Source organism: Kogia breviceps, chromosome 6 (genome assembly GCF_026419965.1).
Source record: "Kogia breviceps isolate mKogBre1 chromosome 6, mKogBre1 haplotype 1, whole genome shotgun sequence".
NCBI lineage: Eukaryota > Metazoa > Chordata > Mammalia > Artiodactyla > Physeteridae > Kogia > Kogia breviceps.
The window spans coordinates 61,551,146-61,572,153 of NC_081315.1; the positions used below are offsets into that span (position 1 = coordinate 61,551,146).

The window sequence follows — 21,008 nt, forward strand, 5'->3', positions numbered from 1 at the left end:
TCCACATGTCCATTCTCTACATCTGCATCTCTATTCCTGCCCTGGAAATAGGTTCATCTGTACTACTAGTATTGATATCATTATCTCATTTCATCCCAACTGCAATCCTGTGGGTTATAAATTGTTATCCCCACTTTAAGTACAAAGAAACAGAATGAGAGACTGCCATCTGGAATTGAGTGCTGTCTGCAACTTCTGCCCACAGTCCTGAAGTTGAAGTGATGGGCACAGCCATGTTGCACCAGGAACTCTGTGTGCAGGGCAAGGCCTCTGCACACAGCACCCTGTGAGCAAGTGAAACCAGACTAAGCACAAAGGAAAGGAAAAAAAACAAGCTTGCAATATCTTGGTTCCCAGGCCAGAGGTCAGGCCCGAGCTCCTGTGGTGGGAGCTCCAAGTCCAAACCACTGGACTAACAGGGAACCTCAGACCCCAAGGAATATTAATCTGAGTGAGGCCTCCGGAGGTCCTCATCTCAGCACCGAGACCCAGCTCTTTCCAACTGCCTGCAAACTCCAGTGCTGGACGTCTCAGGACAAACAACCAGTAAGAAAGGAGTACAGCACCACCCATCAAAAACAAAAAAATGAAATGACAAAAATATATGTTACAGATGAATGAGCAAGGTAAAAACCTACAAAACCAAATAAATTAAGATGAAATAGGCAGAAACAGAATTCAGAATACATTATTTAGAATAATGATGGTAAAGATGATCCAAAATCTCAGAAACAGAATGGAGAAAATAAAAGAAACATTTAACAAGGATCTAGAAGAACTAAAGAGCAAACAGTGATGAACAACACAATAACTGAAATTTTTAAAATACTCTAGAAGGAATCAATAGCGGAATAACTGAGGAAGAAGAATGGTTAGTGAGTGGGAAGATAAAATGGTGGAAATAATGGCCAGGGAGCAGAATAAAGAAAAAAGAATGAAAAAAATTGAGGACAGTCTCAGAGACCTCTGAGACAACACCAAACACACCAACATTCGAATTATAGGGGTCCCAGAAGACGGAGTGAAAAGAAACCATCTGAAAAAATATTTGAAGAGATTATAGTTGAAAACTTCCCTAACACGGGATAGAAAATAGTCAAGTCCAGGAAGCACAGAGCGTACCATACAGGATAAACCCAAAGAGAAACACACGGAGGCACATATTAATCAAACTATCAAGAATTAAATACAAAGAAAATATAATAAAGCAGCAAGGGAAAAGTAACAAATAACATACAAGGGAATCCCCATAAGGTTAACAGCTGATCTTTCAGCAGAAACTCTGCAAGCCAGAGGGGAGTGGCAAAACATATTTAAAGTGATGAAAGGGAAAAACCTACAACCATGATTACCCAGCAAGGATCTCATTCAGATTAGATGCAGAAACTAAAACCTTTACAGATAACCAAAGGTTAAGAGAATTCAGCACCATCAAATGTGCTTTACAACAAATGCTAAAGGAACTTCTCTAGGCAGGAAACACAAGAGAAGGAAAAGGCCTACCAAAACAAACCAAAAACAATTAAGAAAATGGTAATAGGAACAAACAAATTGATAACTACCTTAAATGTAAATGGATTAAATGCTCCAACCGAAACACATAGACTGGCTGAATGGATATAAAAACAAGACCCATACATATGCTGTCAACAAGAGATCCACTTCAGACCTAGGGGCACATAGAGACTAAAAGTGAGGGGATGGAAAAAGATAGTACATACAAATGGAAAACAAAAGGAAGCTGGAGTAGCAATTCTCATATCAGACAAAATACGCTTTAAAATAAAGACTATTATAAGAGACAAAGAATGACACTACATAAAGATCAAGATATCAATCCAAGAAGAAGATATAGCTATTGTAAATATTTATGCAACCAAACTAGGAGCACCTCAATACATAAGGCAAATGCTAACAGCCATAAAAGGGGAAATCAATAATAACACAATAATAGTAAGGGACTTTAACACCCCACTTTCACCAATGGACAGATCATCCAAAATGAAAATAAATAAGGAAACACAAACTTTAAATGATACATTAAACAAGATGGGCTTAATTGATATTTATGGGACATTCCATCCCAAAACAACAGAATACACTTTGTTCCCAAGTGCTCATGGAACATTCTCCAGGAGAGATCATACCTTGGGACACAAATCAAGCCTTGGTAAATTTAATAAAATTGAAATGATATCCAGTATCTTTTCCAACCACAACACTATGAGAGTAGATATCAATTACAGGAAAAAAATCTGTAAAGAATACAAACACGTGGAGAGTAAACAACATGCTATTAAGTAACCAAGAGATCACTGAAGAAATCAAAGAGAAAATCAAAAAATACTGAGAAACAAATGACAATGAAAACATGACAACCCAAAATCTATGGCATGCAGCACAAGCAGTTATAAGAGGGAAGTTTATAGCAATACAATCCTACCTCAAGAAACAACAAACATCTCAAATAAACAACCTAAACTTACACCTAAAGCAATTAGAGAAAGAAGAACAACCCCCCCCAAAAAAAAAATTAGCAAAAGGAAAGAAATCATAAAGATAAGGTCAGAAATAAATGAAAAAGAAATGAAGGAAACAGTATAAAATATAAATAAAACTAAAAGCTTGTTTTTTGAGAAGATAAACAAAATTGATAAACCATTAGCCAGACTCATCAGGAAAAAAAGGGAGAAGACTTAAAGCAATAGAATTAGAAATGAAAAAGGAGAAGTAACAACTGATACTGTGGAAATACAAAGGACCATGAGAGATTACTACAAGAAACTATATGCCAATAAAATGGACAATCTGGAAGAAATGGCCAAATTCATAACAAAGCACAACTTTCTTAGAATGAACCAGGAAGAAATAGAAAATATAAACACACCAATCACAAGCACTAAAATTGAAACTGTGATTAAAAATCTTCCAACAAACAAAGCCCGGGACAAGATGGCTTCACAGGGGAATTCAATCAAACATTTAGAGAAGAGCTAAAACCTATCCTTCTCAAACTCTTCCAAAATATAGCAGAGGGAGGAACACTCCCAAACTAATTCTACCAGGGGAACATCACCCTGATACCAAAACTAGACAAAGATGTCATAAAAAAGAAAACTACAGGCCAACATCAGTGATGAATATAGATGCAAAATACCTCAACAAAATACTAGCAAACAGAATCCAGCAGCACATTAAAAGGATCATACACCATGATCAAGTGTTTATCCCAAGAATGCAAGGATTCTTCAATACATACAAATCAATCAATGTGATACACCATATTAACAAACTGAAGGATAAAAACCATATGATCATTTCAATAGATGCAGAAAAAGCTATTGGCAAAATTCAACACCCATTTATGGTAAAAACCGTCCAGAAAGTAGGCATAGAGGGAAGCTACCTCAACATAATAAAGGCCATGTATCACAAACCCACAGCCAACATTGTTCTCAATGGTGAAAAACTGAAACCATTTCCACTAAGATCAGGAACAAGACAAGGCTGCCCACTCTCACCACTATTACTCAACATAGTTTTGGAAGTTTTAGCCACAGCAATCAGAAAAGAAAAAGAAATAAAACAAATCCAAATCAGAAAAGAAGTAAAACTGTCATTGTTTGCAGATGACATGATACTATACTTAGAGAATACTAAAGATGCTACCAGAAATCTACTACAGCTAATCAATGAATTTGGTAGAGTAGCAGGATACAAAATTAATGCACAGAAATGTCTTATATTCCTATACACTAATGATGAAAAATCTTAAAGAGAAATTGAGGAAACACTCCCATTTACCATTGCAACAAAAATAATAAGATACCTAGGAATAAACCTACCTAAGGAGACAAAAGACCTGTATGCAAAAAAACTATGACATTGATGAAAGAAATTAAAGATGATACAAACAGAGGGAGAGATATTCCACGTTCTTGGATGAGAAGAATCAATATTGTGAAAAAGACTATACTACCCAAAGCAATCTACATATTCAATGCAATACCTATCAAACTACCAATGGCATTTTTCACAGAATGAGAACAAAAAATTTCACAATGTGTATGGAATCACAAAAGACCCTGAATAGCCAAAGCAATCCTGAGAAAGAAAAATGGAGCTGGAGGAATCAGGCTCCCAGACTTCAGACTATACTACAAAGCTACACTAATCAAGATAGTATGGTACTGGCACAAAAACAGAAATATAGATCAATGGAACAGGATAGAAAACCCAGAGATAAACCCATGCACAAATGGTCACGTCATCTTTGGTAAAGGAGGCAAGAACATACAGTGGAGAAAAGACAGCCTCTTCAGTAAGTGGTGCTGGAAAAATGACAGCCACATGTAAAAGAATGAAATAAGAACACTTCCTAACTCCATAAACAAAAATAAACTCAAAATCGATTAAAGACCTAAATGTAAGGCCAGACACTATCAAACTCTTAGAAGAAAACATAGGCAGAACACCCTATCACATCAATCACAGCAAGATCCTTTTTGACCCACCTCCTAGATAAATGGAAATAAAACCAAAAATAAACAAATGGGACCTAATGAAACTTCAAAGCTTTTGCACAGCAAAGGAAACCATAAACAAGGTGAAAAGACAACCCTCAGAATGGGAGAAAATATTTGCAAACAAAGCACTGACAAAGGATTAATCTCCGAAATATGTAAGCAGCTCATGCAACTCAATATCAAAAAAGCAAACAATCCAATCCAAAAATGGGCAGAAGACCTAAACAGACATTTCTCCAAAGAAAATATACAGATTGCCAACAAACACATGAAAAAATGCTGAACATCACTAATCATTAGTGAAATGCACATCAAAACTACAATGAGGTATCACCTCACACCAGTCAGAATGGCCATCATTAAAAAAATCTACAAACAATAAATGCTGGAGAGGGTGTGGAGAAAAGGGAACCCTCTGCACTGTTGGTGGGAATGTAAATTGATATATCCACTATGGAGAACAGTATGGAGGTTCCTTAAAAAACTAAAAATAGAACTACCATATGACCCAGCAATCCCACTACTGGGCATATTCCCTGAGAAAATCATAATTCAAAAAGAGTCATGTGCCACAATGTTCATTGCAGCACTGTTTATAATAGCCAGGACTTGGAAGCAACCTAAGTGTCCATCGAGAGATGAATGGATAAAGAAGATGTGGCACATATATACAATGGAATATTACTCAACCATAAAAAGAAATGTAATTGAGTTATTTGTAGTGAGGTAGATGGACCTAGAGTCAGTCATACAAAGTGCAGTAAGTCAGAAAGAGAAACACAAATACCATATGCCAGCACATATGTATGGAATCAAAAAAAAAAAAAAAAAAAGATTCTGATGAACCTAGGGGAAGGACAGGTATAAAGACACAGATGTAGATAATGGACTGGAGGACATGGGGAGGAGGAATGGTAAGCTGGGACGAAGTGAGAGAGTAACATTGACATACATACACTACCAAATATAAAATAGATAGCTAGTGGGAAGCAGCTGCATAGCACAGGGAGAGCAACTTGGTGCTTTGCAACCACCTAGAGGGATAGGATAAGGAGGGTGGGAGGGAGACACAAGAGGGAGGGGATACGGGGATATACATATGCATATAGCAGATTCACTTTGTTATATAACAGAAACTAACACAACATTGTAAAGCAATTATACTCTAATAAAGATGTTAAAAAAAAACAGAATGAGACGAGTTAAGGAGTTTGTGAAAGGTTATGCCTTGATGGTATGTATGAAACTAATGACATAGTTTGTATGAAAATAATATTACTAAAATGACCAGCAGATCCAACATAATATGAACCAAACCTTAATTAATTAAGTTGCAGGTTGGAATATTGCACGTGGGTATGATGCACCAATAAAATTTCCTTTATATGTTTTTAGGAAGTTTTCAAAAAGATTGCATTCAGTTTGAGAATTGTGTTTATAGATCTCATTTAGTAAAAATGAAGTATAGAGTAGCATTTTTTAAACTTCTTTAATAAACTTTTTATTTTAGAATAGATTTAGATTTACAGAAAATTTGTGATGGTAATATAGAGTTCCCATATACCACATACCAAGTTTACACTACTATTAATGTCTTACATCAGTTTGAAACATTTATCAGAATTAATGAACCAATATTGATACATTATTATTGACTAAAGTCCCTACTTTATTCAGATTTCCTTAGTTTTTATTGAAGGTCCTTTTTCTCCTCCAAGGTCCCATCCAGTCCATTGCATTAGATTTAGTCACCATGTTTCCTTAGGCTTTTCTTGGCTTCTCTGTTTTTGAAGACTTGACAATTTGGAGGAGTACTGGTCAGAACATCCCTCAGTAGGGATTTGTATGATTGTGTTTTCATTTGCCTTATATGTGTCTTGAGCTAAGAAATTTCCCAAGGAATTCAAATTCTACCTCAATTTCCTAGAATCTTCTGGCTATCAATCCTATCTGAGTTGAGGTAGTCATGTTGTAAAAACCCAAGGTACAAGCAATTTAGGACCTGGAGCTTTTCTGCAAGTAAAAAAATGGAAATATCACGGAAAACAAAAAGGACCTATGCCTGAGTCTTGGTTCAACCACTCATTAGATTTTCGTACCGAGGCAAGAAATCTCCTAGAGCCAGCTTACTCATCAGTAAAGGGCCACCTTCCACTTTAGAGGATGTTCTAAGGATTAAAATAAATGAAGCATGCTACATTTCTGATATAGTTCTTTGACATAATGTTATTAATAAGTAGTAGCTTTAAAAATATTATTAGATACAACAAGTAAAGAGTTGGGCACAGCATAGGGCTTTATAAGAATCTATTAAAAATGAGTGACTTGAGAAGTAAACCTACTTAATTTGTGAAAATATTTAATTTAGAAATATATACTATTATACTAAGGGAAGTAACATTCTTTGCACTTGGTTTCACTAGAATCTATTCAGCTTTTAGGGTGCTAAAATTTCGTTGTTCATCAAATTTAGAGGTTGATATCAATCAGGTTGTCGTGACTTCCTTCAGGAGCAGAGACGGGTCAGCTCCTTAGTGTCTAATCACCCTTAAGTAACTAATGATTAAAATTACATTCATAGTCAAAGAAGAGTTAATTCTATAGTGAAAATAATCTAGTATTGGGACAGATGGCTGTTTTTATAGGCTTCTATTCAAGTGGATAGTGAAAATAGAAAAAAGGTAGTATATAGTCTAACTGAAGTGCATTTTTCATTTAGCCTGTAAAAAGTAACCTAATCAAGCCCATTCAGAGCTTGTGTGCACCAATAAAGGCATTAGAAAAACAAACTAGGAGCTAGGAAATGGTCGTCAGAATATGACAAGTTGGGTAAGACTGAGTGATCATAAGTACTGGCCTTTGTATCCATGGCTTTAAAGAAACCAGAATGGGTTCAGTGGAAATTGGGCTCTGAGCCCAAGAAGAATTAGGCAGGGAGCCTAAAGGAAATTTAATGTTCTCTGCTTCTTCTTTCTGCTTTCTATTTAATTTGGTTTTGGAAGAAATCTCTATTTACAAGCCAATTTTAAGTTTATCTGAAGCAGGTGGAAGATGGTTTTAAGCCTACTGAGATGGAGAAGCCGAGAAAGATACAGGAAAAAAAGGAGAGGGTGCCACTGGTGTATGTCAGAGAGACCGTCAAAATCTTTGCAGATAGGATTTGATGCTCGAGATTTATAGCTTTTGCCTGGGTGAGCTGGATATTTGATTGTTTGTCTTTGTTTCATAGTTTAGCTAATCTGTCCTCCATTATTGTAATAGAATTGTATTAATCTCAAAAAAGCACTGGAATAGTTTGATTTACTAGACAACATTTCCATGAAATAGGTTCCATATATTTGTAAAGTACATCTAAATATAAAGAGGACTTAGAAATAATACATCCAGTAGGAATATAAATTTATTTGCTCCAAGCAATATATAGAAGTTCTTTATACATGTGTACTATGGTTAAACGCTCATTAAGATTTTACTAAGTAAAGTTTCAGAATATATCAGGTATGGAAGAAACTTTATAGTTTAATATATACACAGTACATGACTAAGAAATTTACAAATGAACTCACTCCACAGCTCTTTAAGTTTTCAATAAATGTAAATGCTAGCTTGATAGTTACCTTAATTTTACTAAATGTAGTCAAATTCTGTTTTAAGCAAAGGGCATAATATTTATCACATCAATTCCAGACACCAAAGTCTAAGGTGGACTCAGAAGTAAATTGGTTGAAACAATTGGCAAAATATCTCAAATCAACAATTAATTAAATTTATGAAATTTTAGAACATAAGTAGGTGATGCACAAAATAATTCCTTTCCAGCTCTAGGGACTGGGGTTGCCATTTTTGAGTGGAAAACTTTCACAAATAGAATAAGAGGAACCAAAAATAACAAAGAAGATATGCAATTAATAAACTGAATAATCAAGTGATGCTAAGGTGATGCTTATTATATCCTAATGAATTGATTAAATAATTAAGGTCTAAAGAATGCAGTTTGTCACATTAAAAATATCACTATTAAATATAAAATAAAAATGGAAACTGGAGAAAAAGGTATTTTGACCAAAATCCTGAGTTCCAGCTAGGTTTGTTGCTTAAAATCTCTATTTTTTAACAAACATTTTCATGTTGGGACCATCTATAAGTTGGAATTGTTTTATCTATAAGTAATATTGTTGTGCAGATTAATTGAATCTGGTATAGGCTCCAAATGAAAACACTTAGAAAATTGTAAAATGCCATTGAAAGCAAATATTATTATCTCTGTTAAAGGCATGTGCTCTTCCCAAGTTAGTACATTCAACAGCCTTCACACTGAACATATTTCTAGATAATAATTATAATTATAATCATAGGAAATACAGACTCATTTGGTAGTCTAATTGTTTACTGCTTCGAGAGAACAAAACATTAAAATTAATGAACTTTGAGGTTCTCAATATAGCCAATATTTCTAAACACATTTTGCAAAGTTGGGGAAAAAAGAATGGCTACATGCACAAAAAAGAAATATTCTTAGGTCTAAGCTTTCTTTATTTTATTTTAATTTTTTTAAGGAGGAGCATAGTGGAACTAGAAAGCCTCAATGAAATTAATCAGTGAGCACACAAATGGCAACCTTGTGTTTAGAGCTCAGCTGGCTTACAGATGAGTCCGTTTTCTTCTTCCAGTACAGATGCCATTATCGTATCTATGGACAATAGCCCAAGCATCCAGCTCCGTTTCCCTAAAGCAAGGCAGTAGTTCTAAATAGTCAGTCTGTGATTTCATGACTAATCAAATTACTTTGACAAGGAGAAGTCACTTTAAGAAAAAATAAAAAATAAAAAATAAGGAGGGTGCCAAGACTGTTGGTACTTAACCTTAAGCACAGTGGTATGCCTTCATAGCTGTGCAATTGTTAGCTGAGGGCTTTCTAATCTGCTCATTGGGATTATCAATGGTTTAAGGGGAGCTGTTCTTTAGCACCCAGCAGTTAGTAGGTACACATCATATTAATGGAGTGATAAAGATTTATCACATTGAATAGAGTTGCTGGGATTTAACTGCCCTTGTCTGGATTTCTTAAAAATCAATATTCCAAACAAAGATTGATGTCTATCATGTTCTTTCTCTTTCCGTTTTTCCTTGTCTCTTTGCTTCGTTCTTATAATGACACTTCTCAGATTTCCACAGGTTTTAGCCCTGTAGTTTGTCTTGGGATAGCAAGAGGCAGCTATTAGCCAACCAGTGATGATTTTGTTTCTGTGTGCATGTGTCCGTTCCACTGTGACACAAATTTTACCTAATTAAAATTATTTCTGATATGGATAGGGAGATTCCTTAATTTCAGTGAGTTTGATGTGATATATATGAGAGTTGACATAGTTCTTAGGAAATATGATTTAAAACTGGGTAGAACTTTGTAAGAGAAAGATTAGGGTCAATAACAGATAGAGGAAACAAACACCAGACATTTGAGTTGTTTCTGGTTTGGGCTATCACAAATAATGCTGGTGTGAACATTCTTTTATGGTGGACTTGTGCAAACATTACTATAGAAAAATTAAAAAAAATATATGTGTGTGTGTGTGTATGAAATAGCAGTAGAATTGCTGGACCATAGGTTGTTTTTAGGCTCACATTTAGTAGAAAATATTAACAGGTGTCCATAGTAGTTTTAACAGTTTATGTGCCTACTGGTGTGTGAGACTTGCAGTTTGTCTGCAACCTCACCAAAACATGGGATTGTTGACCTTTTATAGCCATTCTTGTGAGTTTATAGAGATGCTGCATTGTGGTATAAATGTGCATTTTCTTGATTTCTAATGGAGTTGACAATTTTTTTCATATGTTTACTGACCACTTAGATATCTCTTTGGTGAGGTTGTGGAAGCAATTGTGAATTTTTTATTGGTTTGTCTTTTGCTTGTTGATTTGTAAGTGTTCTTTATGTACTTTGTATTGAGGCTTCTCTAGGAATGTAAACATGATTTGTCACTCTATACCTTGCCTTTACATTTATTTCCTTAATGGGGTGTCAGTGAACAGAAACTCCCAATATGAATGTAGTCCAGTTTGATAATCTTCTTCTTCATGAGACTATAGCTATATATAAGCTAGTTATATAGTAGAGTTCTGAAGCAAATTTTCACTTCCTTTTCTTCACTATCTTGTCAGCAGCCATGGACAATAATAATCCTGGCTATGATTTCTTTTCTTTTTAACATTTTTAAGCAATAATTTTATTTTTTTAAATAGATCTTTATTGCAGTATAATTGCTTCACAAGACTGTGTTAGTTTGTGTTGTACAGATTCCATATATATGTGTTAACATACAGTCTTTGTTTTTCTCTTTCTGACTTACTTCACTCTGTATGACAGACTCTAGGTCCATCCACCTAACTACAAATAACTCAGTTTTGTTTCCTTTTAAGGCTGAGTAATATTCCATTGTATATATGTGCCACATCTTCTTTATCCATTCATCTGTCGATGGACACTTTGGTTGCTTCCATGTCCTGGCTATTGTAAATAGAGCTGCAATGAATATTATGGTATATCACTCTTTTTGAATTATGGTTTTCTCAGGGTATATGCCCAGTAGTGGGATTGCTGGGAAATATAGTAGCTCTATTTTTAGTTTTTTAAGGGACTTCCATACTGTTCTCCATAGTGGCTGTATCAATATACATTCCCACCAACAGTGCAAGAGGCGTCCCTTTTCTCCACACCCTCTCCAGCATTTATTGTTTGTAGATTTTTTAATGATGGCCATTCTGACTGGGGTGAGGTGTTATGTCATTGTAGTTCTGATTTGCATTTCTCTAATGATTAGTGATGTTGAGTGTTCTTTCATGTGTTTGTTCGCAATCTGTATATTTTCTTTGGAGAAATGTAAATTTAGGTCTTCTACCCATTTTTGGATTGGGTTGTTTGTTTTTTTGATATTGAGCTGCATGAGCTGCTTGTAAATTTTGGAGATTAATCCTTTGTCAGTTGTTTCATTTGCAAATATTTTCTCCATTCTGAGGGTTCCCTTTTCTTCTTATTTATGGTTTCCTTTGCTGTGCAAAAGCTTTTAAGTTTCATTAGGTCCCATTTGCTTATTTTTGTTTATATTTCCATTTCTCTAGGAGGTGGATCAAAAAGGATCTTGCTGTGATTTATGTCATAGAGTGTTTTTCCTGTGTTTTCCTCTAACAGTTTTTTAGTGTCTGGCCTTACATTTAGGTCTTTAATCCATTTTGAGTTTATTTTTGTGTATACTGTTTTGTAGTATTCTAATTTCATTCTTTTACAAGTAGCTGTCCAGTTTTCCCAGCACTACTTATTTAAGAGGCTGTCTTTTCTCCATTGTATATTCTTGACTCCTTTATCAAAAATAAGGTATATGTGCATGAGTTTATCTCTGGGCTTTCTATTCTGCTCCATTGATCTATATTTCTGTTTTTGTGCCAGTACCATACTGTCTTGATGACTATAGCTTTGTAGTATACTCTGAATTCAGGAAGCCTGATTCCTCCAGCTCTGGTTTTCTTTCTCAAGATTGCTTTGGCTATTCGGGGTCTTTTGTGTTTCCATAGAAATTGTGAAATTTTTTGTTCTAGTTTTGTGAAAAATGTCATTGGTAGTTTGATAGGTATTGCATTGAATATGTAGATTGCTTTGGGTAGTATAGTCTTTTTCACAATATTGATTCTTCCAATCCAAGAACGTGGTATATCTCTCCATCTGTTAGTATCATCTTCAGTTTCTTTATCAGTGTCTTATAGTTTTCTGCACATAGGTATTTTGTCTCCTTAGGCAGGTTTATTCCTAGGCATTTTATTATTTTTGTTACGAAGGTAAATAGGAGTGTTTCCTTAAATTCTCTTTCAAATGTTTCATCATTAGTGTATAGGAATGCAAGAGATGTCTGTGCATTAATTTTGTATCCTGCTACTTTACCAAATTCATTGATTAGCTCTAGTAGTTTTCTGGTAGCATCTTTAGCATTCACTATGCATAGTATCATGTCATCTCCAAAAGTGACAGCTTTACTTCTTCTTTTCCCGTTTGGATTCCTTTTATATCTTTTGCTTCTCTGATTACTCTGGCTAGAACTTCCAAAAGTATGTTGAATAACAGTGGTGATAGTGGGCAACCTTGTCTTGTTCCTGATCTTACTGGAAATGGTTTCAGTTTTTCACCATTGAGAAAGATGTTGGCTGTGGGTTTGTCATATATAGCCTTTAACATGTTTAGGTACGTCCCCTCTATGCCTGCTTTCTGGAGGGTTTTTATCATAAATCATGTTGAATTTTGTCAAAAGCTTTTTCTGCATCTATTGAGATGATCATATGGTTTTTCTCCTTCAATTTGTTATTATGGTGTATCACATTGATTGGTGTACATTGAAGAATCCTTGCATTCCTGTGATAAATCCCACTTGATCATGGTGTATGATCCTTTTAATGTGGTGTTGGATTCTGTTTGCTAGTATTTTGTTGAGGATTTTTGCATCTATGTTCATCACTGATATTGGTCTGTAGTTTTCTTTCTTTGTGACATCTTTGTCTGGTTTTGGTATCAGTGTGATGGTGGCCTTGTAGAATGAGTCTGGCAGTGTTCCTCCCTCTGCTATATTTTGGAAGAATTTGAGAAGGATAGGCGTAGCTCTTCTCTAAATGTTTGATAGAATTCCCCTGTGAAGCCATCTTGTCCCGGGCTTTGTTTGTTGGAAGATTTTTAATCACAGTTTCAATTTCAGTGCTTGTGATTGGTCTGTTTATAATTTTTGTTTCTTCCTGGTTCAGTCTCAGAAGGTTGTGCTTTTCTCAGAATTTGTCCATATCTTCAAGATTTTTCATTTTATTGGCATATAGTTGCTTGTAGTAATCTCTCATGATCCTTTGTATTTCTGCAGTGTCAGTTGTTACTTCTCCTTTTTCCTTTCTAATTCTATTGATTTGAGTCTTCTCCCTTATTTTCTTGATGAGTCTGGCTAATGTTTTATCAATTTTTTTTTAATTTTCTCAAAACCCAGCTTTTAGTTTTATTGATCTTTGCTATTGTTTCCTTCATTTCTTTTTCATTTATTTCTGATCTGATATTTATGATTTCTTTCCTTCTGCTAACTTTGGCGTTTTTTTTGTTCTTCTTTTGCTAATTGCTTTATGTGTAAGGTTAGGTTGTTTATTTGAGATGTTTCTTGTTTCTTGAGTTTGGATTGTATTGCTATAAACTTCCCTCTTAGAACTGCTTGTGCTGCATCGCATAGGTTTTGGGTTGTTGTGTTTTCATTGTCATTTGTTTGTAGGTATATTTGATTTCCTCTTTGATTTCTTCAGTGCTCTCTTGATTATTAAGTAGTGTCCCATTTAGCCTCCATGTGTTTGTATTTTTTACACATTTTATCCTGTAATTGATATGTAGTCTCATAGCATTGTGGTCGGAAAAGATACTTGATACAATATCAATTTTCTTAAATTTACTGAGGCTTGATTTGTGACCCAAGATATGATCCATCCTGGAGAATGTTCCATGAGCACTTGAGAACAAAGTGTATTCTGTTGTTTTTGGATGTAATGTCCCATAAATATCAATTAAGTCCATCTTGTTTAATGTACCATTTAAAGCTTGTGTTTCCTTATTTATTTTCATTTTGGATGATCTGCCCATTGGTGAAAGTGGGGTGTTAAAATCCCCTATTATGATTGTGTTACTTTCAATTTCCCCTTTTATGGCTGTTAGCATTTGCCTTATGTATTGAGGTGCTCCTATGTTGGGTGCATAAATATTTACAACTGTTATATCTTCTTTTTGGATTGATCCCTTGATCATTATGTAGTGTCCTTCTTTGTCTCTTGCAATAATCTTTATTTTAAAGTCTGTTTTGTCTTATATGAGATTTGCTACTCCAGCTTTATTTTGATTTCCATTTGCATGGAATATCTTCCTCCATCCCCTCACTTTCTGTCTGTATGTGTCCCTAGGTCTGAAGTGGGTCTCTTGGAGACAGCATATATATGGGTCTTGTTTTTGTATCCATTCAGCCAGGCTATGTCTTTTGGTTGGAGCATTTATTCCATTTACATTTTTGGTAATTATCGATACGTATGTTCCTATTACCATTTTCTTAATTGTTTTTGGTTTGTTATTGTAGGACTTTTCTTGTATCTCCTGCCCAAAAAAGTTCCTTTAGCATTTGTTGTAAAGCTGGTTTGGTATTGCTGAATTCTCTTAGCTTTTGCTTGTCTGTAAAGTTTTTAATTTCTCTGTCAAATCCGAATGAGATCCTTGCTCAGTAGAGTAATCATGGTTGCTGACTTTTCCCTTTCATCACTTTAAATATATCTTGCCGCTCCTTTGTGGCCTGTAGAGTTTCTGTTGAATGATCAGCTTATCACCTTATGGGGATTCCCCTGTATGTCATTTGTTGTTTTTCTCTTGCTGCTTTTAATATTTTTTCTTTAATTTTTGATACTTTCATTAATATGTGTCTTGGCATGTTTCTCCTTGGATTTATCCTGTATGGGACTCTCTGTGCTCCCTGGACTTGATTGAGTATTTCCTTTCCTATATTTGGGAAGTGTTCAACTGTAATATCTTCAAATATTTTCTCAGTCCTTTTCTTTTTCTCTTTTTCTTCTGGGACCCCTATAATTCAAATTTGGTGCTTTTAATGTTGTCCCAGAGTTTTCTGAGACTGTCCTCAATTCTCTTCATTCTTCTTTTTTTATTTTACTCTGCAGTAGTTATTTCCATTATTTTATCTTCCAGGTCACTTATCCAATTCTTCTGCTTTTGTTATTCTGCTATTAATTCTTTCTAGAGAAATTTTCATTTCATTTATTGTGTTGTTCATCATTGTTTGTTTGCTCTTTAGTTCTTCTAGGTCCTTGTTAAACGTTTCTTGTATTTTCTCCAATGTACTTCCAAGATTTTGGATCATTTTTACTACCATTACTCTGAATTCTTGTTCAGGTAGACTGCCTCTTTCCTCTTCATTTGTTTGGTCTGGTGGGTTTTTACCTTGCTCCTTCATCTGCTATGTGTTCCTCTGTCTTCTCATTTTGCTTATTTTACTGTATTTAGGATCTTCTTTTCGCAGGCTGCAGATTCGTAGTTCCCGTTTTTTTGATGTCTGCCCCTAGTGGCTCAGGTTTGTTCAGTGGGTTGTGATGCTTCCTAGTGGAGTGGACTGGTGCCTGTGTTGTGGTGGGTGAGGCTGGATCTTGTCTTTCTGGTGGGCAGGTGTCTGGTGGTGTGTTTTGGGGTGTCTGTGACCTTATTATGATTTTAGGCAGCCTCTGTGCTAATGGGTGGCGCTGTGTTCCTGTGTTTCTAGTTGTTCGGCATAGGGTGTCCAGTACTGTAGCTTGCTGGTCATTGACTGGAGCTGGGTCTTAGCTTTGAGTTGGAGAGCTCTAGAAGAGCTTTCACCATTTGGTACTACATGGAGCCAGGAGGTCTCTGGTGGACCAATGTCCTGGACTCGGCTCTCCCACTTCAGAGGCAGAGGCCTGACACCCGGCCAGAGCACCAAGACCCTGTCAGCCATGTGGGTTAGAAGAAAAGGGAGAAGAAAAGAAAGAAAGAAAGAAAAAAATAAAATAAAGTTATTAAAATAAAAAAACTTATTAAAAATTTAAAAAATTAAAAAGTAATAAAAAAGAAAGAAAGGAGAAGGCACCCAAACCAGAAAACAATTCCACGAATGATAACAAGCACTAAAAACTATACTAAAAAACAAACAAACAAAACAAAACAAAACAAAAAATGGACAGAGAGAACCCTAGGACAAATGGTAAAAGCAAAATTATGCAGACAAAATCACATAAAGAAGCATACACATACACACTCACAAAAAGAGAAAAAGGAAAAGAATATATACCGTTGCTCCCAAAGTCCACCACCTCAATTTTGGGATGAATTCATTGTCTATTCAGGTATTCCACAGATGCAGGGTACATCAAGTTGATTGTGGAGATTTAATCTGCTGCTCCTGAGGCCTCTGGGAGAGATTTCCCTTTCTCTTCTTTGTTTGCCCAGATCCTGGGGTTCAGCTTTGGATTTGGCCCTTCCTCTGCATGTAGGTCACCTGAGGCATCTGTTCTTTGCTCAGACAGGGCAGAATTAAAGTAGCAGTTGATTGGAGGCTCTGGCTCACTCAGACCGGGGAGAGGGAGGGGTATGGAATGCAGGGCAAGCCTGCGGTGGCACAGGCCAGCATGACGTTGCAACAGCCTAAGGCATGCCGTGTGTTCTCCCGGGGAAGTTGTCCCTGGATCATGGGACCCTGGCAGTGGCGGGCTGCATAGGCTCCTGGGAGGGAAGGTGTGGATAGTGACCTGTGCTTGCACACAGGCTTGTGGTGGCCACAGCAGCAGCCTTAGCATTTCGTGCCCATCTCTGGTGTCCGTGCTGATAGCTGCAACTCGCACCTATCTCTGGAGCTCGTTTAGGCAGTGCTCTGAATCCCCTCTCCTCATGCACCCCGAAACAATGGCCTCTTGCCTCTTCTGCAGTTCCAGACTTTCCCGGACTCCCTCCCAGCTAGCTGCAGTGCACTAGCCACCTTCAGGCTGTGTTGACACAGACAACCCCAGTCCTATCCCTAGGATCTGAACTCAGAAACCAGAACCTCAGCTCCCAGCCCCCACCCATCCCAGCAGGTGAGCAGACAAGCATTTTGGGCTGATGAGTGCTGGTCAGCATCAATCCTCTGTGTGGGAATCTCTCTGCTTTGCCCTCTGCACCCCTATTGCTGTGTTCTCCTCCATGGCTCTGAAGCTTCCCCCCACCATCCCCCATCTCCACCAGTGAAGGGGCTTCCTAGTGTGTAGGAACTTTTCCTCCTTCACAGCTCCCTCACTGAGGTGCAGGTCCCACTCCTATTTTTTTTGTCTCTGTTTTTTTCTTTTTTCTTTAGCCCTACCCAGGTATGTGGGGAGTTTTTTGCCTTTTGGGAAGTCTGAGGTCTTCTTTCAGCGTTCAGTAGGTGCTCTGTAGGAGTTGTTCCACGTGTAGATGTATTTCTCATGTATTTTGGGGGAGGAAGGTGATCTCCACATCTTACTCTTCTGCCATCTTGAAGGTCTCCCCCTGGCTATTGTTAATAGTGCTGCAATGAACATTGTGGTGCATGTCTCTTTTAGAATTATGGTTTTGTCAGGGTATATGCCTAGTAGTGGGATTGCTGGGTCATATGGTAGTTCTATTTTTAGTTTTTTAAGGAACCTCCATAAAGGTCTCCATAGTAACTGTATCAATTTACATTCCCAGCAACAGTGCAGGAGGGCTTCCCTTTTCACCACATCCTTTCCAGCATTTATTGTTTCTGGATTTTTTGAGAATGGCCATTCTGACCAGTGTGAGGTGATACCTCATTGTAGTTTTGATTTGCATTTCTCTAATAATTAGTGATGTTGATAATCTTTTCAAGTGCCTCTTGGCCATCTGTATATCTTCTTTGGTGAAATGTCTATTTAGGCCTTCCACCCATTTTTTTAATTGAGTTGTTTGGTTTTTTTGATATTGAATTCCATGAGCTGTTTGTATATTTTGGAGATTAATCCATTATCCATTGTTTCATTTGCAAATATTTTCTCCCATTCTGATGGTTGTGTTTTCATCTTTTTTATGGTTTCCTTTGGTGTCCAAAAGCTCTGAAGTTTCATTAGGTCCCATTTGTTTATTTTTGTTTTTATTTCCATTTCTCTAGGAGGTGCGTCAAAAAAGATCTTGCTGTGGTTTATGTCAAAGAGTGTTTTTCCTCTAAGAGTTTTATAATGTCTGGTCTTAAATTCAAGTCTTTAATACATTTTGACTTTATTTTTTGTATGGAGTTAGGTAGTGTTCTAATTTCATTCTTTTACATGTAGCTGTGCAGTTGAAGAGACTGTCTTTTCTCCATTGTATGTTTTTGCCTCCTTTGTCATAAATTAGGTGACCATATGTGTGTGGGTTTATCTCTGGGCTTTCTATCCTGTACCATTGATCTATATTTCTGTTTTTGTGCCAGTACCATACTGTCTTGATTACTGTAGCTTTGTAGTATAGTTTGAAGTCAGGGAGCCTGACTCCTCTAACTCCATTTTTCTTTCTCAATATTGCTTTGGCTATTCAGGGTCTTTTGTGTTTCCATACAAATTGTAAAAATTTTTGTTCTAATTCTCTGAAGAATACCACTTGTAGTTTGATAGGCGTTACATTGAGTCTGTAGATTGTGTTGGGTAGTATAATCATTTTCACAATATTGATTCTTCCAATCCAAGAACATGGTATATTTCTCCATCTGTTTATGCCATCTTTGATCAGTATTTTATCGCATTCTGAGTACAAGTCTTTCACCTCCTTAGGTAGGTTTATTCCTAGGTATTTTATTCTTTTTGTTGTGATGGTAAAAGGGATTGTTTCCTTAATTTCTCTTTTTGATTTTTCATTGTTAGTGTATAGGAATGCCAGAGACTTCTGTGCATTAATTTTGTGTCTGGCAACCTTACCAAATTCATTGATTAGTTCTAGTATTTTTCTGGTGGCATCTTTAGGATTTCCTATGGTTTTTTTTGTGTGTTATTTACATTCTCACCTTCTATAATATCTTGGTAGCATTCCGCATAGTTGACTGCATGCTAGTTTTACTCAATTAGCATTTTCCTTTGTCTGCCCTGACATAGCTAGTACCTCGCTGATTTTTTGTTACTCTCAGTCTTTTTTGTTCAAATTCTATGATATCCAACTTGAAATGGTAAAATTCATAGCACTCTCACTCATAAACTTTCTTATTTTCTCACTGGTTATTCCATATCAGGCGTTCTTATCTGTGTTCATGGCTATATTCTGAAAGCTTACACATTTCTATCTTCAGATCAAACATTTTTTCTGAATTCCCGATTTATCAGCTTACAGGCACTTGAAATCAAATATGTCCAAAAATGAACTCATGAACTTTCTACAACTCTCCAATATTCTCTTGTTAGGTAAATCACACCTATTATCCAAGTTCTAGGGAATCATCCTTTATACCCATCTTTTCTTTTTCAACTGTTATACACTGTCACACTGTCACCTGCATAATCCTGCCTTCTATTTATTAAATATTTCTCTTTTCAGCCACCATCAAGTCATAGATTACACCAACTGCTCTATAATTAGTACCCTTACATTTACCCTGTAGCCCCAGTGCCTTTTTCACATTGAAGAGTAATCTATTTAGGATGCAGGGGAATTCCCTGGTGGTCCAGTGGTTAGGACTCCACCCTTCTACTGCAGGGGGCATGATCTGTTTGATCCCTGGTCAGGGAACTAAGATCCCACATGCCTCGAGGTTAACCCCACCCCACCCCCAAAATAAAAGGATAGAATTCTAATATTAAGTTGTCATTCCCTTGTTTAACCCCCTTCAGTGATTTCCCAAGCTTTTTGGGTAATAAAAATCCCTTTATCCCTTAAAGTAGTTTAAACAATTGGCCATAATTTCATCTTGTTGACTTATTCAACCTCATCTCTTTTCATTCTCCTAGATGAGTGTCTGTTTTCCCAAATAGATTGTAAACTCCAGGAAAACAACTGTTTTTTCTTTTTTAACACTTAGTAATTATTTAGTATATTTTTGTTGAATGGATAGAATGTATTATTGTGTTTTCCACATTCTCATTTATTCTGGAATATCTCTTTTTTGGTTTTAGATGTTATCACTGTTTGTGAATTTGCTCAAATTGATTTTAATACAGTGTCTTGATTTATCATATTCCTAAGGTGATCTCTTCTTATCCATATGCTCTGCCACCATTTGCTTATAGACCTGGGACTGGCTTTGCCCTCTTGGAAGGATTGTACATTCTGATTATTTGCCCATGTGTTCAGCCTGTGTATTTTTTTGCCACACTGCAACAATGGATGGGGTTTGTTCTTTCTTTTTGGTAAACATTTGGGGTCCAATATTAAAAGTAAACTTCTGCCCATATATACAATACAGCAGCATGAATACCATACTACTTACTAATTAACAACTCTCTTAATTTTCTTTCTCTATAGAATGAAATCATTTTTTTTCTCTTTAACCATTTCACATTCACTAGTTAATAGGAAACATTTGTGCAGACATATATGGTAGGGCTCTATTTACATGCCATTAAATAGAAAAAGAACATTCATCCACTTATTTTAAAACATTTATTGAATAGTTAGGGAATCATGAATAATAATGCTACATGGTGTTCAATGCATGGAGGTAATACTGAGTATGAGGTGCAAGGCTTTGGAATGTACAACCTGGTTTTGAATCTTCATTGCACCACATAGGAGCTGTTCAAGCTACTTGTTTTGGTTTCCTTAAGTATAACATGGAAATGAAGTCTCATCTTATAGGGCTGTTGTGAGGATTAAAAAAGAAGCATTTATCACAGTACCTAGTGCTATGTAAGCAATTAATAAATCTTAGCAATTACTAAAGTAAAACTTAAGAAAATAAATCTTTTGTCTGAAATTATTGCTTATACTATAAAATATATTTT

The 21,008-nt window shown here is 36.1% G+C and overlaps 1 protein-coding gene across 1 annotated transcript in view; it reads left to right on the plus strand.

The window, feature by feature from the left end:
* The window catches only part of CFAP299 (cilia and flagella associated protein 299), a 582,341-nt gene that overhangs the window by 362,329 nt on the left and 199,004 nt on the right, over positions 1-21,008 (plus strand). The window lies entirely within an intron of this gene.